Here is an 11,550-nt window from a genome sequence, read left to right as displayed (position 1 = left end):
ATTTTCAATTCCCCACAAATAAGTCCCCAAGGCAGTTGTTGGACGTTGTTGATGAGTAGTATTTAGTATTTAGTCAAGTTTAATTGTTGATTAATTAATAAGGAATAAAAAAAATAACGTGATCATTATTGTTTTTTGCTAGTTATGGAACCTGAACTGTTATCATATATCTGTAATCGAAATTCAATGAAATTATACTTTTAAAAATTCTGCATGTTCGGGGATTCGATCCGGGGTCCTTAGGATCCTTAGACCAGCGCGCTGTCCACTCGGCCACCTGGAAGTTCTTATTACTACAATTTTGGTGGCGGGTGCTTCTGTATCTTCCGGGCGCATTTCAAAATTGAAACGATTGCTATTGTTTGGAATGTCTTTAACATGAAAAAAGGGAATTGTTTGAAAATTTTTTTTTTAATTTAGGTTTTAAATAAATTATTCTGAAAGATGATACCTTCAATATAAAAGATGTAATTTTTTTCGCATAAATCACTTACCCGGCATACGAAAAGAGTATGTCGTGTGAAAAAAAAATTGTAATCAATAATAACAATAATAATGATTATGTGACGACTCCGTACATGAAGGGTTACGACATGCGCCGAAAGACCATTAGGTTTTTTCATTGCGCCGCGACTTTCGTCGCAGTTATTAGTTTGCATTGGTTTCATTCCTTAATATTAATTAGGAGGGGAGAGACAATTTTTTGATTAGCGGGCGAGTTATCCATCAAGTTTTTCACAGCGCCGCAACTTTCGTCGCAGTTTTTATTTTTTGATTACAGAGATTAAGGGATGAAACGGGGGTTGCTGGATGGGGAATTTAATTCTCCATCGAACAGCATTGGTTTCATTCCTTAATTTAATTAGGAGGGAGAGACGATTTTTTAATTGGCGGGCGATTATCCATCTAAGTTGGTTTCTCATAGCGCCGTTATTGCGTCGCAGTTTTTATTTTTTGATTACAGAGATTAAGGGATGAAACGGGGGTTGCTGATGGGGAATTTAATTCTCCATCGAACAGCATGGTTTCATTCTTTAATATTAATTAGGAGGGGAGAGACGATTTTTTAATTGCGGGCGATTATGGGCCTCTCAGACGATTTTTCTATAGCGACGTAACTTTCGTCGCAGTTTTATTTTTTTATTACAACAGATTAAGGGATGAAACGAGGGTTGATAGATGGGGAATCTAATTCTCCATCGAAAAGTCCTTGTCTCATCCCTTAATATTAATTAGCGGGCGAATGAATCAACGGAAAAATATAAAGTAAACATTGAGGACAAAGAGGACATAAACTCTCCTTCGAACCTACCCCTGTGACAGCGGGACTGCTATAGGGCTTCTAGCAGAAGTTTTCCCTACCCAGGGTACCCCCACTCTACGTAATTCCCACTCATATGCTTGTCCCCCACTCCAAAAATCCATGGATATTCTTCTTCTGGCCCTACTGCCGAGTTACCGGCACAGGCAGCTCGCCCAGCCGTCAGTATCGACCGTGGCGCCCCACCTCTGTTGGGGTCTCACTTATTCTGGCTGCGACTGCTGTCGACTTAACCGACCCCGTTGGGATGTCGATACTGCCGCCATCTCCCGGCATTCCCCCTACGGGACTTGTATTATCGTTATATACACTCACATTAATTTTAATCAATTGATAGAAAACAATGTTATAAACAGTGCAAATATAAACTAATAATTCGTCTATCCACTTTTATTGTGTTTTCAGATATCATTTCCCCCTTTTTAGCTCAAAAAATGAAAATCCTAATATCCACGCAACACCCACGCAAATACCGTGGCTCCTGGATCGCCAGGGTTTGGAAACAATATAATAGTGTAGGCAATCTAGCATTTAGGTGACACTTTTAATCCTCGTCCATGAAAATATAACCATTAGACAGATAAAAATTCCCTGAACAACATATCAAATTGTTCAATGACAGATTGATGTACTACATATTAGAAATAATTAAAAACAATTCGAATTTTCAGGCGAACGCCAAAAATCCGTGTAGATTCAATTAAATTGAACCAATCATTGAGAAAAAAATACCAGTGTGTAAGGCCGAAAATTCTCTACGAAAATGAGTTAGGAACCAATATGGCAAGTGCACTTGTTCTCCCGTAATAAATTATTTAGTATTTTTTAAGTGACATCTCGTAAAACGATCAGCTGATTCAATAGACCTTTTCATTCTGACGAATAAAAAGTGCGCATGTGTAAACAAAAATGGTAACTTCCGGTCGAGTTGTGGACAGTTTTACTCATGATATACGTAAAAAAAATAATAGTTGGAGGGATAAATAATTGAAACGCCAGGAACAACCAAGGCACGCATTTTAAAAAAAAGCAGACCTTCCATTGCGATTTCTAAAAATTTACATGAGTTTTTCAACATGGAAAAACGTAAAAAAGGTGCTACGAAAAGATGTTGTTATGGTCTATGCAAAAGTCACTCTCGCTCCAAAAAACTTCAGTCATGGAATTATTATTTTATTCGTTTCACGAAGCCGTGCCTAGAATTCCGTAAGGGTAATGTGAAAGAATCAATAAACAGACATTCAACTGAATGCAAAAAATGCGCAAAAAGTGACAAGTGGGTGAGGTTATATGGGCGAAGAGATATGACATTGAAGTTGGCAGATTTCAATCAAAGAAAATTTTGAACATTGCATATCTCGTCAGGAAATTGTGATATCTTTTTTTTTTTTTATGCTTATTTTATATCGCTTCGAGTCTGATGAGACTATATGGCGATTGATCAAGACTTTAAAAATGGTTAGATCTCACCATTCTACCCGGCCAGGAATCGAACCTGGAACCTATCCGTTGTGAGGCAACGGCCTTAACCACTACGCCAGGCCACCGGNTAGGGTATGGAAAAATTTGAACGTTATGGTTGCTATATATGTTAAAATATGATATAATATTAATAAATAGGCTAGTGCATTCAAGACAAGTTTGTGAAAAACACTCAACACGGAATATCTAGTCCTAGAATAACGCTATTGAAAAAAGTAACAATCTCACACTTCGAACTCAATGGAATCTCATCGTGATATTTTTTTGTTTTTCATTTTTTGTACCCATGGACGACTAATTCACTGATATGCAATAAAACTTTGTCGAGCGGTAGCGTACATATGAGAGGCTCAATGGAAGAAACAAAAAAGGTCACGTTTAAAAAATAGGAAAATCTGCTCGTGATTATTTTTTAAATATTTTTTCAACACTCTACCTTCATTTTATGCAATGTTGATTTTCCTGCAAATCATTAACATCGAATATCTCCGGAAATACTTAATCGATTTTCAAAATACAGCCACAAATTTAGAGTCATATTAATGTCTTGATGTGAAGTTTTTCAAAAAAGGTTTTTCATTGTTTCAATTCCGAAAAACTCAAAAACTCGCCAGGAAAATGTTATTAACAAAGAATATCTTCCATAAAAATAATGATATGGCGACGAAATGGAATGTTATAATTAAATCTTTCACCTATCCTTGTGAGGTTCGTGATTTTCCTCTCCTTACCCATTCAAGAGCTGAAAATATCACTGTATAAGTAAAAACCAAATTTTCATGGATGAATAACGCGATAAAATGAATTCAGTTGTGTTCATCCCCAAAAAATAAAACTGACAATCTTCACCCAAAAAAAAAACAAATTTCAAGTTGAGACTTACAATCTCAAATTAAAACTTATGAAAGTCCCAAGTTGAGACTTTCGAAAGTCTCAAGTTGAGACTTTGAAAGTCTCAAGTTGAGACTTTGAAAGTCTTAAGTTGAAACTTTCAGGCTTCACAGAAAAAAGTCTAACGTTCACTGAACCCCTGCAAATGTTGAATCACCCTCAATTTGAATGATCCCCAAATAAGGGCTTATTTACATTCAAATTGGGGGTGATTCAACCATTGTGGATATTCTCTCTATTTGGGGGTGAATCAACCCCAAGAAGGGTTGAATCAACCTTTGCAGAGATTCAATAAACCTCAGCTTTTTTTCTGTTCATCCCATAAGTAGGGTTGATTCAACCCGTTAAGGTTGGAGTTCACTGAACGTTAGATTTTTTGTGTGTTCAACTTGAGATTTTCGAAACTCTCAACTTGAGGCTTCGAAAGTCTCAACTTAAGGTCTTTGAAATCTTGAAATAAGATTTCATTTTTTGGGTGTTATAGATATTTTTACGCTGATTCCAAATCCGCTTGGAAAGTTTTTCTAGCATAGTTTTTGAGGGAAAAATGTTAAAGTATTGAAAACGAGGCGAAGTGGACAAATTGGAAGATGAGTAGTAGATTGCATCATTAGATTCACAAAGTATTTTACGGCCAACGTGGCTTCATAATCGGAGCCGAAGGTGAGGATTAGGGGAGAGTGGAGTCAATACAAAGACCTTTTTAATTTTTTTGATACGCTAATGACCCATTAAATTCTTGATAAAAGGGAATAACTTTGATTATTCATTCAGTAATGAACCCAAACTCCCTGGCCAGTGTAAGATCAAATCCATCTGATTAGTACCTATTCTCGAAGTGGGTGTTTTTTTTTCGTGTACGAATCGGCATTCTTCAACGAATCGGCTATACGATTCTCATTTACTGTTCGTGGACGAACAGCAATTCATGTATGAAGAAGAATTTACCAATGTCCAGAATAGGGGCCCTGATTCAAGCTTGGGTTGAGGTCAGACGTTTCAGATCCAAACTGAATGAAAAATGTTGAGTCTAATTTGGCTATTTGTGATTGATCAGAATCGGATCTGAAATATTTGAGCGATCTCCCGGATGCAAATAATCTATTCAGGCGATGACTGGATCCTTATCCGGGAGATCTGATCGGAAAATCCTGACCAGCAGTGGATCTAAAACTGACTTAGGCCCAGAAAATCTGAGCGAAATTTCCACTTGGGTGTATCATAAAATATAGCTCGTCTTGGTAACAGACAGACATTATACAGGAAGATTAGTTTTGTCATTCGGCCGAAAACACTTTGTGAACCTAATCATGCAATCTACTATTCTTCTTTCGAATTGTCCATTTTGCATTGTTTCCAATAATTCAATAATTTTTTATTTTTTCAAAAACTATACTAGAGAAACTTATCAAACGGATTTGGAATCAACGTAAAATAATCTATAAGACTGCGTCTATTCCATTTTCAAGGATGGACCCATGCAAATTCATTTTATCACGTTATACGTCCATGAAAAATTGGTTTTCGTTTATATAACGACATTTTCAGCTCTTGAATGGGTAATAAGAGGAAAATCACGGAGCTCACGAAGGATAGATGAAAAATTTAATCATAACATTCCATTGCGTCGCCATATCATTATTTTTATTGAAGATATTCTCTGTTGATAGCATTTCCCTGTCGAATTTTTTAGATTTCCGAAATTGGAACAATGGAAAACCATTTATGAAGATCTTCACGTCAAGATATTAATATGACTCAGAATTTGTGTCGGTGATTTCAAAATCGCTCAAGTAATTTCAGAGATATTCGTTGTTAATGATTCGCAGGAAAAACAACATTGCATAAAATGAAGTTAGAGCATTGAAAAAATATTTAAAAAATAGTCACGAGAAGATTTTACTATTTTTTAAACGTGACCTTTTTTGTTTTTTTCATTGAGCCCCTCATGTGTACGCTACAGCTTGACAAAGTTTTATTGCATATCAGTGAATTAGTCGTCCATGGGTACAAAAAATGAGAAACAAAAAAATATCACGATGAGATTCCATTGAGTTCGAACTGTGAGATTGTTACTTTTTTCAATAGCGTTATTCTAGGGCTAGATATTCCGTGTTGAGTGTTTTTCACAAACTTGTCTTGAATACACTAGCCTATTTAATAATATTATATCATATTTTATCATATATAGCAACCATCACGTTCAAATTTTTCCATACCCTACTCATAGAATTTGATTTTTTATAGATATCACAATTTCCTGACGAGATATGCAATGTTAAAAATTTTCTTTGATTGAAATCTGCAAACTTCAATGTCATGAAGATATGAGGGTTTAAGATCCATTGAAAACATTACTAAGGAAACATACATTTGTTCCCGTCATTTTCTTGGGGAAAGTGGTCCTACTGAAGAAATTCCGGATCCAATTCCTCTGATTAACAGAAAAATGAACAAGAGAGTAAGTAAAACAATGGGTACCCAATTTCACACGATATTTGTCGCTCTTGTAGAGGTAAGTGATTGATAAATATTGCAATTTTTAAAGTGTGCAGCTCCGAAACGTACATCTCTTGCTGAGAAATATGTAAAGATATCTCCACGACAACACCTTTAAACAAAAAATTCCTCAATAGATGCTGATGAGATGCTCATTGACAAGGAGTCCTCTGGAGACCACTATGTAGAAAAGACGATGCAGGTAATCGTTCATTGATTTACAAATATGAGGCACACTTTTTTATCTGTTCGGCGAACAAAAACCGTATAAAGCAAATCCTCATGTAGTCCACTGAGTAGAATTTTTCTCTTCATTCAAAATGGATTGGAAATGACAGCAGGAGTAGGTTTGGGGTATATTGTGGTCTCAATTCAATAGACAAGCGGTTGAACAGTTAAAATTCAGTCAATTTCTTACTAAGTTTGAAATCATATTGTCATTTTTATGAGTTCCTGTTCCACAGGTGTTATATTCCTATAGCAAAAAACAATATCAGTTCGATTGGATCATTGCTTCTTCATTTAATTTTTCGTCACTATACCATACATATTGTTTAATTAGAATCCTTAGAAAACCTTTGGTAAAAAAAAAGGAATCTCGTAAAATACCAACATAATTCCTCACCATTTTTTATTCTTTTCAATAACTTCATATTAGGCAAGATAGTCAATATCAATAGGGTCTACGGGGTGGGTTCCGTAGATGTACCAACACCTTCAATATCTTGGAACGATGCTGGATGAGATGCTAGCCCAGATACAATTTCTTAGATATTCATAAGGCCCCAGCTGACCATTTGGATAACAATTCATCAAAGAGACAACGATTTTCAGGATTTTTTTATAACGTCCGGACGAAGAAGATGAACTACTATGATCTGAAAGAGGAAACAAAACAAATATGGAAAGAAAAAATCATGATAAATCATCCGGAAAAATGCCGGGGAGGGATTTTGATTACCTATAGATATTTTAGATTAAATGTTCAATTAATGTAATAATGGGCTAGTCCTAATATTGTTGAATCCTTGTCGAATGTCCGGTAAGAAGTCGAAGGTGATTAGAAATAGGTTCAGCTGAATATTTCCTCTCAAGAGACAAAGTAAATACGGAATTTTATCCAAATTTTTCAGACGCATATATCCGGAAGGTTGAAAATTTAGGGGGGTGTGGGGGAGGGATCCCAGATTACATTTTTACAAAAGTCATTCCTCCGGCAGCATGCGGAGATTTTTTATACATTTTTTAACAATCGATTTCAGGCAAAATGCACGCGAATGAGGGGGAAAATTTTTTATAAATTTGTTAACAATCGATTTCAGGCAAAATGCACGGGGTGAAGGAGCGGGGTCTGAGATTACATTTTTATAAAATTTACCCCTCCGGAAACATGCGCTGATTGTTTATAACTTGAAAAAAAATTAATGGCGGAGAAAATACATGATTATGCGGTTTTTCCGGGAGGTTGAAGACAGCCGCATGTATTCGGAGGGTTGAAAATTCACGGGGGTAAGGGGAAGGTGTTCCATTATATTTTTATGAAATATACCCCTCCGGAAACATGCACTGATTTTTTATAATTTTTTTAAAAATAAATTTCGGGAAAAATACATGAGAATGAAGTTTTCCTGGGGGGTTGAAGACAGCCGCATGTATCCGCAGGGTTAAAAATTTAGTGGAGTGGGAGGAAGCGGTTCCAGATGACATTTTTGCACAAGTCACTTCTGTATGCGTTGATATTTTTTTAAATCTATTCCGTCGGTATTTTTATGGCATTTTTTATTCATTTTTTTTATTTTTGAGAATAAACCCACAAAACGCATACCATCGGAGGAGTGACTACATTACTGACTACAGTATTGTATAAATGTAATCTGGAACGCCTCCCTCTAACCCCTCTAAATTTCCAACCTTCCGGATACATGCGGCTGTCTTCAACCCCCTGGAAAAACCCCATTCTCATGTATTTTCCCTGAGATTTATTTTTAAAAGAATTATAAACAATCAGCGCATGTTTCCGGAGGAGTAAATTATATAAAAATGTAATCTGGGACCTCTTCCCCTCACCCTCCTGAATTTTCAACCCTCCGAATATATGCGGCTGTCTTCAACCCCCCAGAAAAACCCCATACTCATGTATATTCCCCGAAATTCACTTTTCTAAAAATTATAAAAAATCAACGTGTTTCCCGAGGGGTATATTTCATAAAAATATAATCTGGGACCCCTCCCCGTCACCCCCCTAAATGTTCAACCCTCCAGATCATGCGTCTGTTTTCCACCCCGTTTAAACACCCAACTCCCCGGTTTTTTACGTAATTTATTAGTACAGTTAGCACCAAAAGTTGTGCTAATCTTTTGCCACAATCGTTCCCCAGTTTCAGCGTCATACTAGCGCTAAGGGATCAATCAATCCATAAATGGGCAGTTGTTGGTTGTGGTGTCGTGCTCTCGAAAAAAAATTAAAGAAAGAATCAAAAGTGAAGTACCACCGACGTCGTTCCTCTCTTCTCCCTTGCAGACTTTTCTGTTTATCGGATTCTCGGGGGTGAAAAACTTATGAGACTTGTGTTTTACGTTCAATGGAGAATAACAAGTCTCGTAAAGTTTGGGATAATTGTCATTGGGACAGTATTTAATTGTTGACTTGAAGTTGTGTCTGAATTTTTTTAATATACGTTATTTTTTCAACGTGCTCCTGCTGTTGATTTTTACGTGACAGTTCGATATTTAGACAGCTACTATGATATTCCATAAATTTCTTTCTAATTCCACGCTTTCGAATTTCAGAGAAACGTAGTCTGGGGAACGCATGTGGCCGAGGCAAATGATGGAAGAACGTGAAGATGGAAGAACTCCGAAGTCATGCACCCAGCCCAGTATGCGCGCGCACTCCCCTCAAAGTAGCGGTATGCGCAGTAGATTTGAACTGTGCATGGAATTTCGCAGAGGAGTTCGAATTTCGTGAATGTTTTAACTGAGAAGAAAGCCGGAAAAAAAATACAGGAGTAAATGACACAATTAAAAAAAAGAAGTGTCACAAGATTATTAGGGCTAATAACATTTTGATTGTCGTAAATAAAAATAAGAATACTTATTATATGTATATAATTAATTAAGTACACGGCGGGAAACTTATTGTCTTATTATTCTTGGTATGCAAGCGATGCACGTGTGTCTGCCAGTAAAATTATTCATTTACCTGGAAGTCTATAGTAGTTACCAATGTGTCATATAAAATTGGAATGTGCACAGAGTATTAAAATTACAATGAGCCATGATGAATCAGCAAATTTTTGTAAAATTGTAGAAAACTACAAAATTTTCGAGTTATTTTTCTTCATTGTCGCTAAATTGACTATATGGGTGATTCTCTGCAAATTGTGATTTTTTACCTCACACATTTTTCAAAAACTGAATGTCTGTAGAGTAATTTTTTCATGTTTCTATATGTCATAATGGTCCAGAAGTATAGTCCTAGCACCACTCTACTACAACTTTAAAAGATTCAGAGTAATAGAGTCTTACGGATTTCTTACTGCCACGGTGGTGACCAAACTTAACAAGTCTTTGTATTTCAATCAAGGAATTTAATTTTTCGATAATAGAACAAGTTTATTGATTTATTTGACATCTTTCTAGTATCATATATTCATTTGTAGAGATCACTTTAGGTTTTTTTCAACAATCAATTCTGACACAGCACAGGGATATTCAGTGGTTGTTGATAACCCACCTGGGTATTACTCTGAGTTTGCACCATTTAAACACCTAAAACATTGTTCAAAATACCTTAGTGATGATACAACTTCCCTCCCACACGTTCATCTATGATATGCCACGGTTGTGACAGCCACGGTTGTGACATTCTCTGTTAAAACCTAATCACACTTCCCGCCAGCTTTGAATTGAAAGCTCTCTCAAGATGATGAGTTTCAGGCAATGGAATGTTACTTTTTTAATGAAAAAAATTAGCTAAGAAATTACACGACATGAAACAATCATGAGACCATGGTAGTGACAGAATAATTGGTGACTTATCTTTTTCATCTCTCGAGTAGTCTTTCCTGGATGTGCACATGTGTCTAGTTAATTTTTACTGGTGTAAATACTGGGCCTTACCCCTTCATTACAGAATTTTGGTACGTGAGTCATGTGTAAACATCGGAAATGGCGCGACGACAGTTGAATTCAAATTTTTCAAAATAGTACTATAATTGTGAGACAAAATTTTGATCTTCCTGGTGAGCGTAAAACAGTTATTCCTCTGAAAATTGCTCATGAAAGTATACTTAGTCACATCCCTTATTATCTATGTTCAGGAAATTTTCTTTGAGCTACTTATTTACTCGGTTTCATTGACAAAATCTCGAATTTCATACAAAGGACATGCCACGGTAGTGACATTTAGGGTGGTTTCAGCTCTCTAGAGCTAAATAAACGGTCAGGGAAGGCATGTATTGCATGAAAATGGTGGAATGTCATAGTGTCTCCCGACATCCGGAGAAATTTTAATATTATTTCATCATTTTGAGATTGGAAAAGCTGAAGGACAAGAAAATAACAATTTGTAGATAATCGCCCATATGTTTCCTAGATTTAATTTGAGATACACTGGCCTCAAAGGAAGCAAACTCCTTGATTCTTATCAATGAATTATTTACATAAAATTGTCGTGCATTTTTTATAATTGATGACACCGATCAATACATAAATATCATATGAAACTAAAAAATTACAGATTCATCTCATCATGAAAATGAAAGAAATGGACAGATAATGGAAAGACAAGACTGAAAAAAAAATAACCAAAGGAAAAGTTTTTGTAGAGGATTTCTCTTGCCCTGAATCCAGAATCATTTAGGATTGCAATTGGAAGGAATCTCGGCAATTTATATGGAGAACCAAAAATTAAGCTATGATTCAAATGTCAATGACCGCTTCAATTTAAAAAAAAAATTCAGTTGAATTTCAAAGAGTAATAAGAAATTTTATAAACGATTACAAATATCGAAAATTCTTACGCAGAGTCTACCTAAATTGAAAAATTAATTCGAACAATGTTTCATTTAACATTGTTTAATTTAACAATTTAATTCATCATCCGGAGAAATTCAAATAAAAGTTGGAGTGAACAAAATATTTATTGAAAAAAATTTATTAAATATTTATTAGTTTCTAATTTAATCACATGGTTATAATAACGGATCCCAAATATCATTACTCCAGTGATGCATACAATCCCTGGTATTGTACCATCCAACCTGAATGTACAGGTAAAGTAGAATAAATTCCACAAACTGGTTGTGACCCATTATGGAAATCATCATGAGGAGGGCGACCTAATTGCCCTTTCA

At 35.7% G+C, this 11,550-nt stretch overlaps 1 long non-coding RNA gene across 2 annotated transcripts; it reads left to right on the top strand.

The window, feature by feature from the left end:
* Positions 1-2,238: 2,238 nt before the first annotated feature.
* LOC107046606 lies at positions 2,239-11,142 on the top strand. Of its 2 annotated transcripts, XR_001461583.2 has the most exons (4): positions 2,239-2,416; positions 6,020-6,155; positions 6,243-6,395; positions 8,984-11,142. It is a non-coding gene; the product is annotated as an uncharacterized LOC107046606 (long non-coding RNA). The 2 variants fall into 2 exon arrangements; XR_001461582.2 differs by lacking the exon at positions 2,239-2,416 and having other exon boundaries at positions 5,906-6,155.
* Positions 11,143-11,550: the final 408 nt, after the last annotated feature.

Source organism: Diachasma alloeum, unplaced genomic scaffold (genome assembly GCF_001412515.2).
Source record: "Diachasma alloeum isolate Michigan unplaced genomic scaffold, Dall2.0 Dall_scaffold_01571, whole genome shotgun sequence".
Classification (NCBI taxonomy): domain Eukaryota; kingdom Metazoa; phylum Arthropoda; class Insecta; order Hymenoptera; family Braconidae; genus Diachasma; species Diachasma alloeum.
The sequence above is the reverse complement of the archived record's forward strand: the minus strand, read 5'-3'. Positions and strand labels throughout refer to the sequence as shown.